Source organism: Lithobates pipiens, unplaced genomic scaffold (genome assembly GCF_037356315.1).
Source record: "Lithobates pipiens isolate NorthernLeopardFrog02 unplaced genomic scaffold, aLitPip1_a1.2 Scaffold_23, whole genome shotgun sequence".
Classification (NCBI taxonomy): Eukaryota; Metazoa; Chordata; class Amphibia; order Anura; family Ranidae; genus Lithobates; species Lithobates pipiens.
Genome location: NW_027507785.1, coordinates 73,996,989 through 74,012,638, shown reverse-complemented (window position 1 = coordinate 74,012,638; position 15,650 = coordinate 73,996,989). Strand labels below are relative to the sequence as shown.

Sequence of the window (15,650 nt, the reverse complement as noted above, 5' to 3'; positions counted from 1 at the left end):
TTTCAAAAGGTGGAGAACAGGAGCTGAAGAGATCTTTGACCTATCTCATTTACATTTATGCAACATTTTGTTGAAGTCTACTTGAATCAACTGCTTAAGCTAGAGATACCTATACCATTTTTAACTTTTCTTGTTCAATAAACTTCTATTGAAGGCATGTTGGTACAGTTTACAAGCATGACATTTATGAAAAATAACATTATCCAGGTAGGTATTCATTTTATAGAGGTCATGCATGTGTCAGAGGTAAGGATGAGCCAAACCTTCGAACGCATCTAAAATTCGTACAAACTTTAGAACCCTATTAAAGTCTATGGGACTCGAACGTTCAAAATCAAAAGTGCTAATTTTAAAGGCTAATATGCAAGATATGCAACAGACAACACCAGCAATAAGGGGTATCTTCAGGTGTATACTGTGCTGGAGGCACACAACACCCACTAACTCCTGCAGATGCCTTAATTAGAGAAAAAACAGCAATAAAGGGTAGATACAGGTGTATACTGTGCTGGAGGCACACAACACCACTTTAACTTTAAGATGCCTGAGAAAAGAACACACTGTCCCTGCCTATCTGCACTGAACCTGCTCTTTCCCTGCACGCCGAAACACACTACACAAGGCCGCCGTGCTGGAAGCCTTATATAGTGTGGGGCATGTACTAAACCCCCTTAGCTATAATTGGCCTGTGGCCAATTATGTCTCTCCTCGCTGCCGGCGCTGTGATTAGCCAAGCATGCGGGATCACAGTGCATGCTTGGCCAATCATGAGCCAGCAATGCACCGCGATGGCGTAGTGCATTGTAGGTAGTTCGTGCCACACTAATTTGGTGCGAACGGTCCACAAAGTTATGAATTCGCCGAACAGACGAACGGGCTGATGTTCGTCTCGAACATGCGTTCGGGTCGAACACCGAGCTCATCCCTAGTCAGAGGGTATAGTGTACCACAATGTAATTTTTCTAACCTTTAAGCTTCCTTTGATTATGCTATGTGAGTTAAACTGGTCAAACTCTCAAGCACTTATGTGGAGTTCTTTATTTGTTAAACCTCTTGTATTTTGTCCAAAACACATTCCAGAAGCCTCTTCATGAATAAAAGTACCCTTATGTAGGTGACAGCACTCCATTTTATATATTTTGCTGCACACAGTGAGGGATGTTCCAGGGCCTTTAACCCATTCTTCCTGGATTCCTTGTGTGTGACATATTGTACATGTGTAGAATCTGATCTCCCAATTTCTAGAAGCTAGCCAAATTTATGAGCCTGTAGAAAACTGATGTTTTGCCTGAAAAGTGCCATGTACTGCGATGGTTGTCAAGTTACAAGCTTTGGGGGTCCTCAGCTGTTGCTCTTGAGTGCGCCAAAGAGCCTCCCATAATATTAACTACAGTGCCTTGAAAAAGTATTCATACCCCATGACATTTTCCACATTTTGTCATGTTACAACCAAAAACATAAATATATTTTATTTGGGATTTTACGTAATAGACCAACGTGAAGTGGAAGGAAAATGACAAATGATTTTCAATTTTTTTTTTTCTACAAATATGTGAAAAGTGTGGCATGCATTTGTATTCACCCCCCTGAGTCAATAATTTGTAGAACCACCTTTTGCTGCAATTACAGGGGTAGGTCTCTACCAGCTTTGCACATCTAGAGGGTGCCATTTTTACCCATTGTTCTTTGCAAAATAGCTCAAGCTCTGTCAGATTGAATGGAGAGTGTCTATGAACAGCAGTGTTCAAGTCTTGCCACAGATTCTCAATTGGATTTAGGTCTGGATTTTTCCTGGGCCAATCTAACACATGAATATGCTTTGGTCTACACCATTCCATTATAGCCCTGGCTGTATGTTTAAGGGTTATTGTCCTGCTGGAAGGTTAACCTCTGCCCCAGTCTCAAGCCATTTGCAGACTCTAACAGGTTTTCTTCTTAGATTGACGTGTATTTGGCTCCATCCATCGTCCCATCAACTCTGACCAGCTTCCCTGTCCCTGCTGAAGAGAAGTATCCCCACAACATGATGCTGCCACCACCATGTTTGATGGTGCGGATGGTGTGTTCCAAGTAATGTGCAGTGTTAGTTTTCCTCCACATATAGCGATTTTTACTTTTAGGCCAAAAAGTAAAATGTTGGTCTCTTCTGACCAGAGCACCTTCTTCCACATATTTGCTGTGTCCCCCACATGGCTTCTTGTAAACTGCAAATGCGACTTCTTCTTATGGCTTTCTTTCAACAATGGTTTTCTTTTCAGATTTGTGGAGTGCATGATTAATAGTTGTCCCGTGGACAGATTATATGAATCTCTGTAGCTCCTCCAGAGTTACCATGGGCCTCTTAGCTGCTTCTTTGATTAATGCTCTCCTTGCCCGGCCTGTCAGTTTAGGTGGACGGCCATGTCTTGGTAGGTTTGCAGTTGTGCCATACTCTTTCCATTAATCATTTTCCTTCCACTTCACAATTGTGCCACTTTTTGTTGGTTTTTCACATAAAATCTCAATAAAATACATTCATCTTTTTGGTTGTGACATGATGACATTTGCAAAATTTCAAGGGATATGTATACTTTTTCAAGGCGCTGTATATGCTGCAGAAGATTGTCATATGGTCAGAAGGACATGCCACAGGTGATGTTGGAGACAGTAATAGACTAGAAACATGTTATATATGTAGCCAGGTATGGTTTCTACACTGAAGGTGGCGCTAAACTGCAGCAGCGTTGCAGTTACAGGGGAAGAGGAACATGGTTACTTTATGGTTTCCTGGGTCACTGGGGAAGTTATTCGATTGGATGCTGCTACCCCATGCAACCCTAACAGCCATCTGGGATTGGGAAGAGCCTATTTAAGGCCCTGGCTCCCAGGTTTGGCATGCATTTCACATGTCAGTAGTGTAGGGATAGGTTAACTATCTGACAGGTACAGTGATTAGCGCTAGGGAGAGGTTCCAGATGAGTAGGGAAAGAATAGGGACATACTATATTTCTTGGAGACCTCTTTATTTGGGTACTGTCACATACCTAGTAGAAGACTGAATTGATGAGGTTGGCCTCTTCTATCTCCAAAGGTGGAACAGATGATGCCAAGGGAAGGGAGGAACACAAATGCTCACAGGTGTTGATAGCAGAACATGAGATGCAAGCTTGAGAAGTGAGGCAGGGCATCAGGCCAGGAGCAGATGTGATGCACGTTGGTCCAGCTGAGGTTAAAGGGGCACTCCGCATGTACTGCAGGTTCTGGAAGCGGGGCTTGTCGAAGCTGTCTGCAATCTTTAGGCAGGAACACAGTGCGATAACTGGAGCGGTTATGAGGGGCAGCCAAAGCAGACACTCAGAAGTGGTATGAAGCTAAGTCACAAGCAGGAGCAAAGTCACAGAGGTATCTGAGGTCGGCATCAGGTGGGCAACAAGGTACAGAAGCATAGGCGAAAGTGTGGTCAGGAGTGAAGCCAAAGTCAGGAACAGGTGGGTAGAGGTACAAGCAGAGTCCAGGATCAGGTCAGTAACAAGGTCATCAACAGATAGTCAGATACCGGATACACTCAGGACACAGCGAAAGCTGAAGACCAGACAGCACTGACAGTGAGCAAGATCATTCCTTATATAGCCCGTCTGGCGCCAGAAACTGTGGGCACGATCCCGCGCGCATGCACATTTCTAGTAGCAATGTGTCCATGCTCATTTCTGTTAGCAATGTGCCCATGCTTATTTCTATTAGAAATGCACCTATGCTCATTTCTATGAGCGATGCTGTGTGCCAGTCGCCATACTGCAATTCCCTTAGCCCTTGTACACACGGTCAGACGTTCCGACAACAAAATCTGTCGGATTTTGTCCGACGGATTTTGTCCGACACTGGTATTGCATACACATGGTCGGACAAAGTTGTCGGAAAATCAGATCGTTTGTAACGTGATGACGTTATTTCGTTACGACGAGACTACATTCAGGCTAGTAGCCAATAGCTTTGGTCTAGGAATTTGATCTGAGCATGCGTGGCACTTTGTCCGATCGGAATTCTCCACAAACGATCGGACAAAGTCCGATCGGATCATGTTGTCAGAAAATGTTATAGCCCAGCTCTAAAACTTTGTCGGTCGGATATTCCGACGGAAACAGTCCGATGGAGTCCACACACGGTGGGATTATCCGACAACACGGTCCGATAGGACATATTCCGTCGGAATGTCTGACCGTGTGTACAAGGACTTACAGGTACGGACCAGCCATGCCACATTCCGCCCCTCCAGACAGACTCTGTCGACACATCCAAGACCTGCTTTGTTACACACCGCTGTTTCATATTGTTAGTGTTCCCAGTCGGGCACCTTCCCTCCAGGCTTGTAAATTGCTGAACTGTAACATTAATGCAAATTCTATTCCCTGCAAATGGACTCTGAGTGTTTACTGCAGTCGCACCATGCTGCGCCTCCCCACACATAAGACTGCTAGATATCAATGCCACTATATTCCCATTACATAATCGCCACCCCCCCACTGTTAACTGCTGGGGTCCAAGGACCACATGGCAGGAACCAAAGGGCTAGATGTGGGGGCATCAGGGCCCTACTGGCTTTTTGTGCTAAATATGATCTATTTATAAGTTTTATTCATCTGATTTGTTTTTTACATTTTTAGTGTGTGTGTGTGTGTGTGTGTATATATATATATATATATATATATGTGTAAGGCTCACCGCAGGGTAAGCCTGTATTTGTAGGAGGAGTCAGGCTGCATAAAGCCTGCCCTCCTCCACCTCCTCCTCGTTGGACGTCGGATCTCGTGTGCCTGACGTCACTTCCGGCGGGTCGGAGGAGGATTTTTTGCGCTCGTGGATGGGGGTGCTTTGGGCCCCGCCGGCTCCGTTTGCGGGCATCTGGGGGGGGGGGGGTGAAGCGCGCCCCCCCCCGGCGGCTGTCTGCACGGGGGAGGCTTTCTCCCGCCCGCCTCCTTCTCCGGCTGCCTCAGCTGGAGGGGAGGGGGGAGGGAGGTTTCTGTCTCAGGCTTCCCCCGTGTGCTTCTGTCGTAGCGCTTGTCCACTGGGGGGGCTTGTCGCCCGCCTACTTCTCCCGCTATCACTGACTGAGGGGGGGGGTGCCTGCCACAGGCTTCCCCCGTGCGGTGCTGCTGGGGGGGGGGGGGGCTCTTGTCTCCACGAGGGAGCCCTTCTCCCGCCCGCCTCCTTCTCTGGCTGCCTTTGCCGTAGGGGAGGGGGGCGGGAGGTTTTTTCCGGCGTGTTCCCCCACGTGGTGGAGGGAAGAGCCTGATGTGCGCTCATAGCAGACCTCACAGTGTGATAGCAATCTGTTAAGAATGATATACCTCAATACTAAGGGTTATGTCCATGGTATTTTGAATGGCGGACTACTTCATTTTCTACATGGCTGACTCTTTTTTTTTTTTTTTTCAAATGTAGATCTCCAGGGATCTCCTGGTGGGGGGAGGGGGAGGTTTTCGGCCGCGCCGGCTCCCCCTCCCCCCCCCCCCTCACATACATGGTGCTACCGCCGTTTCTCCTGGGGGGAGGGGGAAGTGATAGGCCGCCTCTCCCGGGGCTGATCCAGCTGTGGGGGGCGTCTGTATGCTCATCCAGCTCCATGATGGAGCCGCCAGCGGGTGCATTCAGTTCCTTGTACTGGGGGGAGCTCCACGAGGGGGACACGCCGTCCGCCCGTTTTTTCCGCTGGGAGGGGGGGGGGATTCGGCAACCATCAACTTCCCTGTCCTGACTCCACGTAGGGGCCGCCCGCCCGCTTCTCCCGCCGGGAGAAGGGGGGGGGGGGTTTGCTGCCGTCAGCTCCTCTGTCCTGGGTTCTCCTGGGGTTCCGCCGGGAGAGAGGGAGGGGTTTCGGCTGGCCGCCGGCTCCCCCTCTCCCCTCGCATCTTCTTGTCCACTCTAGTGCAGGAAGACGGTGTGTATTTGCACACACTTTGCCCGCGGGGGCGGTGGCAGTGAGTGTGTTCGGCGGGATAGAGGAAGAAGAGCATATGCATGCACTTTAAAGATGGATCTCCTACTTAACTAAAATGATCCAGCGCCACGTGAGAGGGAAATAAAAGCGTTGGGAAAGAATCGCACGCTGGAAGCTTTACAGTGCCTGGAAGAGTATTCATGCCCCTTGACATTCCCCACATTTTGTCATGTCGGATGGAAAAAAAAAAAAAAAAGAACCTGACTAGGGTTCTACTTTGCCGCCCCGCCTGAGCTCCACGTGGCGTGCCCAACCCCCGCCTGAGCTCCACGTGGCGTGCCCAACCCCCGCCTGAGCTCCACGTGGCGTGCCCTGCCCCCGCCTGAGCTCCACGTGGCGTGCCCTGCCCCCGCCTGAGCTCCACGTGGCGTGCCCTGCCCCCGCCTGAGCTCCACGTGGCGTGCCCTGCCCCCGCCTGAGCTCCACGTGGCGTGCCCTGCCCCCGCCTGAGCTCCACGTGGCCTGCCCCCGCCTGAGCTCCACGTTCTCGTGTTATTCACGGTTTTCCCATACAGTTTTACGTTCTGGTGCATTTTATGGTTTTCCCATGCGTTTCGGTCCCATGCGTTCCGGTTTCAGGCCATTCACGTTCTCTTAGCGGTCACGTTCTTAAAGCATTTGCGTTTTCATGCATTGGCATTTTCTTGCAGTTGCGTTTGTCATGCATTTGCATCTTCTTGCAGTTGCGTTTTCATGCAGCTGCATCTTCTTGCAGTTGCGTTTCTCAAGCAGTTGCGTTTCTCAAGCAGTTGCGTTTCTCAAGCAGTTGCGTTTCTCAAGCAGTTGCGTTGCTCAGGCAGTTGCATCTTCTTGCAGTTGCATCTTCTTGCAGTTGCGTTTCTCAGGCATTTGCGTTTCTTGCATTTGCGTTTCTTGCATTTGCGTTTCTTGCATTTGCGTTTCTTGCATTTGCGTTTCTTGCATTTGCGTTTTGTTTCAATTACGTTTTCATGCAGTTATGTTCTCGTTCATTTACTTTCTCATATAGTTATGTTCTCGTTTCGTTTTCCGTTCTCATTCGAGTTGACGTTCTCATGCTTGTTGGTTTCAAGCACGTTGCTTACTGTTCTTACGCAATTTTGTTTTTCATGCGTTTTGGGGTCTCTCATGTGATTTACTTTTCTTATGAAGTTGTTGTTTCTCATGCAATTTTCGGTTTCTCATGCATTTGCGTTTCTCGTGCGTTCGCAGGCAGTTGGCGGTTTTTTAACGACGTACAGTTCTTACGCATTTATGGTTCTCAGGCATGTTAAAATTCTCAGGCTATTTACGTATTAGATGTTGTTTACGTGTCTCACGCAACTTCTTGCGTTTCCTGTGTTTCTGACGTTTCCCCATGTTTTTATAGCATTTTCTGACGTTTCCCGTGGTTCTGACGTATTCCCGTGGTACAGTTGACGGTTCATGCAACTACGGTTTCTCATGCTTTTTATGGTTTTCTCTCACTTTCCAGGTTTTCTCTCACTTTCCAGGTTTTCTCTCACTTTCCAGGTTTTCTCTATTGCTTTCCAGGTTTTCTCTATTGCTTTCCAGCGTTATGCGTTTTGCGTTTCATGCTTTTTGGCATTTCATGTTTTGCGTTCTCATGCAGTTATGTCCTCGTTTCATTTTACGTTCTCATGCACTCATGTCCTCGTTTCGTTTTTACGTTCTCATGCACTCATGTCCTCGTTTCGTTTTACGTTCTCATGCACCCATGTTCTTGTTTCATTTTAACATTCTCATACACTCATGTTCTCGTTTAGTTTACGTTCTCATGCATTTTATGTTCTCGTTTCGTTTTACGTTCTCATGCGATTATGTTCTCATTCGATTTGACGTGCTTATGCTTTGTTTTCACGCACGGTTCTCACTCGTTTTACATGCAATTGCCGTTTTCTCATGCAATTCAGTTTATGCAATTCACGGTTTCCATGCAGTTGGTGTTTCTTGAAGTTACGGTTCTTACGCAATTTTGTTTTTCATGTGATTTAGGTCTCTCATGTGATTTACATATGAAGTTGGTGTTTCTCATACATTTGATGGTTTTCCATGTAATTTTACAGTTTCTCATACAATTGCGTTCTCGTGTGTTTTTGCTGGCAGTTGATGGTTTTTAAACGACTTACAGTTCTTGCGCTTTTATGGTTCTCATAAGTTTATGGTTATCAGGGTTTTTTTACGTTTCTCATGCAATTCACGTATCGGATGCATTGTTCATGGCTGTTATTTACGTGATGCAACTTCTTGCGTTTCCCTTGTTTCTGACGTTTCCCCATGTTTTTCTAGCATTTTCTGACGTTTTTCCATGGTTTTGACGTATTCACATGTTTCCTTACGTGTTGTCCGGTGTTTCCTTCCGTATTTCCCATGTTTCTTTTGTTTCTCGTGTTTTCTTGCCTTTTCTCGTGTTCTTACTTATTCCGATATGCAGCACGCTTTGTGTCTTAGGCTTTTCTTTTCTCTTGTGTACCCCCCAGGGTTTTCTTTTATGTTTTTCATCAATTTGTGAAGCCTGCATTTCCTAGGCAGGTCGTGTTTTCTAGCAGCCGCGGTTCTTAAAGCCGCTCACGGTGATCGGTTCACGCTTCTCATGTTTTCGTTCAGTCACGTTTCCTTATCGCAGGTTTCGTTTTTGTCACAGGTGTTTTTGTTTGATCACGATTCTCTCGCTAGTTGTGTTCCTGATCAGTTGGGTGCCATTCCTCACTATTTACTTTAATTTCCTAGCTGCGTCTCCGGCCAGGAGTTGTCCTGGGGTATGGAAGTTTGGTTAGTCAGTTTTTCACTGATCCACGGTTTTCTACTGGCTCAGGGGCTTTCGTGGATCATGGGGCCCGGGCTAGTATCTGTAGGCTCGGGTCTCAGAAGCAGGTTTCCAGTGACGCACTTTCTTGTCAGTTCCAGTTGTGGTAGATTGGTTTTCCATTTGGTTGGCACTGCAGCCTCGATCATTGGGTTTTGTTTTAAATTCCAGGAAAGCCCATGACACTGCTTGGCATGTTTCCAGGTTAGGTTTCCAGTCCTGATGGTGAAACGTCCAGTTCCCTTTGCTTTTCTGTTTTGTTTTAGTTTCCTTTTTTGGCTCCTCCAGCTGGTATCAGCCTTCAGCACTTTCTGGGCGTATCCAGTTAAGTCCCAGCATTTCATGTTGAATGATCTATCAGGTTGTTTTATTTTCGGCTTTTCCGTTTGAAGCCATCCGGGTCTCCAGCGGTGGGGACTCCCTGCTGTGCTTAGCTGGTTTTCCATTGAAAGACATTTTGTGCTCTACAGACTACTACTACCTTGTCTCTTCCCATAGTTATCTAATTTATTAAACCCTACTAAACACACTGATATAAAGTTACTTATGAAAACACACACATTGCTGCTAGTAAAACACTATCTTATTTATTTCCCATTAAATTAGGAAAGCTAACATAAATTAATAAAAGGACATTACAATATCACGCAGCTTACATTCAGAACATACAATACAATAATATGAAAGATACTTATCACACGGTCCTCTGCGAGGCTTTGCTGCATCAGCTAGGCTCAGACCAGGACAGGGCCTTCACCATGAGGTTTAGGCCGGAGCCATCTCCCAAATTAGGCTGAATCACCACATGGCAGGGTCTTACAGCAAACAGGAAACATTGTCTGTGTGTGAGCCTTTTTCATACAAACGTACACACCCACTCGTAGCCACCCCCATTTGCCTTCCATCCAATAGATTTCGCCAAGAGGCATTCCTTCACATGTATGTCCATTCCTCAGGAAGCATGCTGTATTGTCTCTTACTCCCTTTTAAGCCTGCAACCACACACACATCACAGCAGGGGGGGTCCGAGTCCAGCTATTGTTCTTCTGATTACAAAGCTTTCATGTGGTTCATTCATTTGAGGCTAAGTGGTTGCCTCAACAATAAACAGATAACATAAGTATCATGTGAATTTAATCCAACATATGCCGCTTTGCGCCTGAAAGGCGCATACAACCCCTCTTCAGACACGGTTCCTATTAAACAGTCCATAACTGTCCTAACGTGTGAACCAGTACCTATGGAACAGTCCTTAGCTGTGTAATGTGTTGTGGTTTTCAACATGTGCTTCAGAAACCGCTCCCGTGGAACAATCCATAATGGTCTTACCATATTGTGTTTTCCAACATGTGCAGAAACAGGTTCTATGGAGCAGTCCATAATTGTGTTACCGTGTGGTGCTTCCCAACACGTGCCGCTTTGCCACTGAGTGATACACCATCATCATTCTTCAGCGACAGCTTCCATGCCACCATTCTGGATCTTCGGTATCTTCAGGACGGCAATACGGGCAGGGGGTGTCCATTCACTCACCAGCACACATTCAGAGTAACAGATCAACCAGCTTTCAAATACCGAGTCTTGAGGAGGGCCTTTCTTGCCCATATTACTAGCCTACAATACCCATAGGTCACACTCTACCACAAACATAAATCAACTTATTACCATAATATATATACCTATATATGTATTACGCACCCTGCTCCCAACCTCCTATAACCTTTTACTGTAAATACGGGTCGGGATTAGGCAGGCTTGCTCGCAGCGGCGTTGCAGGGCTCTGACTTGGCAGCAACATCTCCAATTTGTACACAGAGAGCTCACCGTCAAATCGTCCCTCAACTTGCATAGACAACTGGGAGACCCTTCTAGATAAATATCGCTTAACTACACATATAAGTTTACAACAATTACCAAACCCACACAATTCCACCCCTGTACCTGGATTTCAGAGATCATGCCCATTGTGGACCATGCACCTCTACCTCCGGTTAGGTTCAAGGAACCCTCGAGTCCCATGACTAACACTACACCGGTATTCTTTAGGACAAAGAAACAAAAACTCGCCTATGTCCTAAATAATACCTGGGCGCCTTCTTCCCAGCAATGACTTCTCCATCCAGAATACAGAGAGAAATAACTTCCCAACATTATTCGTTCATCCCCATGTATTGACCTGGCCTACAAAGGACATCATGGTCATGCTTCCGACAAAGGGAAATATCAACCTGCCTCCAGCGTTCATCTTCTCTGATCACATGTGTGATATAGCCTCAAATGCAACAAGATAGAGTCCCCAGTCAGTAAGCCCATTGATGCCACCAAATATACAGACCAAGTCTGCACTTCTGTATATGAGAACATACAGCATAACTCCTTTCACAATCCAACTTAGTACCACCCATACAGGCATTCGACCACTATTTTGGATTAGTGTAAGCAATGTGTTTTGGCAAAATCTTACTGAGCGGTGACGCTAACTCATCAGGCCACTGCCCCTCATACAGAGACGGTATAATCAGCTTGATGTTGGCTGATATTTCCACCTGCCACAGAGTGCGCGCCAGAGCCAATGACAGGTTTCTGTCTTCCCTACCAACCTCTCAACATGGTTGACAAAATCCGGAGCCACTCTAACCTGAGTGTTTCTGTGATTTCATTGAATGTTATCAAGGATACCACCAATCTCCCGGGGTAACAAAGTCACGCTCCTTCTCTGAAGCTATGGCTGTGAGTTTGTTCCTCAGGAGGCTGATGTCCCCTCCATTAACAACACCCATCCCAGCTATTGTTCCCCCCCAATATAGTGCTGAATACATCCCTCCTCTTTCGGGTTACTCCTCAGAAATAAGCATCCTGCATGGACTTCATTCTCATCTCTGGGAGTAAGTCACTGGTACAATAACCGCACCTGATTCAGTGTATACTCAGCACATATAGGGTGATAGGTTTTTGTCAACCACCATGAGATGTTGCAGCACCATGTGGTGAAGTCCTACTGTACCCTGGTAGCCAGCGTTTGTTCCCTTTATTTTAACGGAGCATGCTCCTGTGTGTATTTACTGGCATTATCTGTGCAGGGTTTCAACCTCTCAGGTGAGACACCAACCGGGCCTATCTTCCCCATGTCTAGTTCTGGTGTCCCACATGTCCAGTAACCGAAAGCTTCTCTCTAGGATCGCTTGGATTGAGACACCACCCCTACGAGGATGTTTTCACCCCATTGATGTGTCACCTGGCACCCTTTAGTCTGATCCACAGCTACCTTATTATGCATAAGCGCCAGTATGCCTCCTGGGTACCTGCACCATATTCACTCCGTTACACCAATACATGTAATACATTAACACCTTTCTTCTTTCAATTCCTCCTTCCAACAAAAAAACCACATATTTTACATTTTCATGTTTTGACGGATTGGATGTGTCATAACTCTTCCCCAACCTCCAACCCATTGCACATGTATAAATAACATGTTTGCATTCATCAGGAGAGACTTCAGCAAAAATATTTCACAAGTTCTCTTGCTAGGCACAGTCTTTCAGATTCCGCATTAGCACCAAATTGTCCATACCAAAAAAAACAAGCATAATCTGAATCTTTCAAGTTTTTCCTTTTTTCCTCTCCTGATGTTTATCAGAACAAATTTGTGGTATGGTGTGGCACAGACAAACTGCCAACCAGATGATCATCTGTCATCCATCTTCCAGAAGCCTCTCCAATTCTCGCTCCACTTGGATTCTGGAAGTGAAAAACAAGAGCAGTATCAACTTCTTATCCACAATATCTGCTCGCTTATCATGTTTACTTATAGTTCCCTCCTTGGAGCCCAGGACCTCAGTATTCCTGGCTTCTGCAACTCTGACCAAACTATCCAAACAACCATGACCTCTTTAGGCTACACCCACTGTAAAATGGATCCCCATGGTATGATCAAAAAACGTTTAAAACTGAACGTCAGTGTTGCTTCTCAAAAACTTCAAATTTTACAAACTAAAAAAAACAATGCATCTATCTGTATCTTTACGATGTATGCACTACCCCTTTTCAGGTGACTGGTTCTAACTGAGGGCATTGTCAATTCCCCCCCTTTCAGGTGGATTAGACCTACTACTTTTCCACCTGAATAAAAATATAACTAACATAGAGGACTAAACCAATATCAACAAAAAAAAATTTAGAAGAAAAAAAAATAAAAAAAATAAAATAAAAAAAAATAAATTAAAAAAAAAAAATGTAAAAACTTAAAAAATCCGGCCATGATCACACAAACAACATGACAAGACAACCATCATACGACAAGACAACCATCATACGACAAGACAACCATCATACAACAACGACAAACACTCAACTTTTAGTTGACAACATCCATGGATTTTTCTCCTGCAAAGAGTGCTTATTCCAATCTGAAATACAATTAGTTAATGGGGAAAACAAAAACAAAACAAAGCATATGTATCATCACAACATTTTAGCTTCATTTGTAACTCTTTTTAGTACTATTATTTTTCATTGTTTGCAAACAATTACTAACTAATGAGCTCATGGTACCATGTGATAATCGATTATGCATTTACAATAACCTAACCCATGTTCATATATTTTACCACTGTTGTTCTCACTTTGACAGACCTGCAAACAAATGCAAATGTTAGTATCTAAAGCCATTTAACTTCTTTCATGGTCTGTGGAAAAAAAAATACAAAGACAGTGATTACACACAATTATCATGACAATTGACTTTTTAAGTCCCCAAAGCCTTTCCCATTAATGCAATATAGTTGCCATACCTTTCTATACTACGCAGTGGTATTGGAAATCTTTGCCATATTACCCAAGAAAAATGTCAATGCCATTTGTGTCCAATTACATACAAGCCAAAATGGTAGATTAGCCCAGGGCGCAAATGTTGGAATGTTCATCCAGTCTTGTTGCTGGCTGTGCTTAGGGTGTGAACTGTCATTCCTTATCTTTCCTTCAGAACTGTGTAATCTGTCCTGGCTGCTATCTTTCATATCAGGCCTTTGATTTACCCTGTCCCTGCCCTGGGTGGGGGTTTTCATTGTAGGTACTTGTATTTCTGGGGTTTCCTGTTCAATGCTAGCAATTTTAAGGACTTTATGAAATCTATGTCTATTCCATTTACTATGTCTGAACTTTCTCTGCCTTCCTGTACCTCTGCTTATTACGGACACATCTGCCTTTGACCCATACTCCCTTTCCCTGGACTCTTGACAGAAGTCTCTGAGAATATTGACAAAATTTTGGTAGGATCTAGCATTCCTCAGAGCCATTCTAGTGGGATAGCTTACATAACACTTATTGGCCATTGAGTATATGAAACTTGCATCGTCCTCCAATAAGTCAGGACAGTTGAACACTTTCATATACAATGCAAGATACTCACTGCAGAACAAAATTGGGTCATCTCCTCTCCTAAATTTCATTCGTTGCAAATCACTCATACCATTATCACGACTGTCCACAATACGCTGCAACTCTTTCCTCCGCACCTCTGCAACTGCTACGTTATCATTAACTTGTGCCGATAACTGACCTACCAAAGGTCCTGGTAGCCATGCTTTCAGAAGAGAGCATGCATCCTCATTACTCAAATGGAATTTAACCACTAGAGCTTCAAATTTATTGGACAGACTCATTGGTGATTCCAGGGCATTAAATTCACCCAACATCTGGCACAAAGTAAGTCTCTCTTGGATTGTAATCAAACTCTCATTCTGCCTTGAAGCTATAGGTGCCATAGCAGACTGTGTTTCATCACGGCCCTTCTCCTCATTGATCGTGCAGATATCGGCCAATTGGCATGTTCCTTTGTGCTCATTGAGCGATACCATAACTTTCTCTGTAGTAAGAAGCTGGGAGCGTACATTTGCTAATTCTCTTTCTAAAGACATAACCAACTCTTCCATCTCTGACAATTTCATTCGCAATGACTCTACAACTTTGCTCTTCATATTACAGTCCATCCTGTAACTGTGGATCTGTTCTTGTAGTTCACCGTTTCTCTCTGACAAATCTTTTGCTTTTGCCTGCAATTCATCCATCTCATCACTGGAGGCTGTTGCAATCTTTAGAAGGTTTTCACTGACTTCCGCTATGTCCTCACTCAGATGCCTCCTCTCTACTTCCCACTTCCCCCCCATTTGCTCAGATATAACTTTAATTCTGAGCAAAACTGCAATTTCATTAGCCAACTTTTCTTTCTTAACTTTTTTTAGCTGTTTGCCCGATACTTTGCTATTATGTTGCTGACACTGAGATAATAGAGTCTTATACTGGCTTTCAAGAGTTTCATCTGCACATGAATGGTAACTGGCAGAGGCATACTTTTTAACATATGTATACACAAGTTCCATTTCACAACCATACAATCCACACAATACACACTTCTATTTGCACTAACGTACCAACACTGCATTGAGTACCAAATCAAACTCAATTATCGTTAGCTCTTACAACTCACACAAAACAAAAACAAATCGCTCTTCTAGCATTCTCTATTCTTAATTCGTTGCCACTTTTACCTGATATCATTCAAAACCATTCAATTTTGCCTATCCATAGTACAGATTTACCACACTTAATGTGGCATTATCAGCTGCCTTGTATCCGAGCACTTCTGTCCTGTAAGTTCTATGCAGCTTTTAGGATTGCCACATGTTATCTGGGGTGCCAAATGAAAGACATTTTGTGCTCTACAGACTACTACTACCTTGTCTCTTCCCATAGTTATCTAATTTATTAAACCCTACCAAACACACTGATATAAAGTTACTTATGAAAACACACACATTGCTGCTAGTAAAACACTATCTTATTTATTTCCCATTAAATTAGGAAAGCTAACATAAATTAATAAAAGGACAT

General features: G+C 44.6%; 1 protein-coding gene and 1 long non-coding RNA gene across 2 annotated transcripts in view; one reads left to right on the top strand and one right to left on the bottom strand.

The window, feature by feature from the left end:
* FAM107A (family with sequence similarity 107 member A) overlaps positions 1-15,650 on the top strand; it is a 241,977-nt gene that overhangs the window by 18,300 nt on the left and 208,027 nt on the right. The gene's annotated exons all lie outside the window — the stretch shown is intronic.
* LOC143927665 (uncharacterized) lies at positions 9,325-12,938 on the bottom strand. The gene is made up of 2 exons (XR_013262298.1): positions 10,739-12,938; positions 9,325-10,394 (listed from the first exon to the last, which is right to left on the bottom strand). It is a non-coding gene; the product is annotated as an uncharacterized LOC143927665 (long non-coding RNA).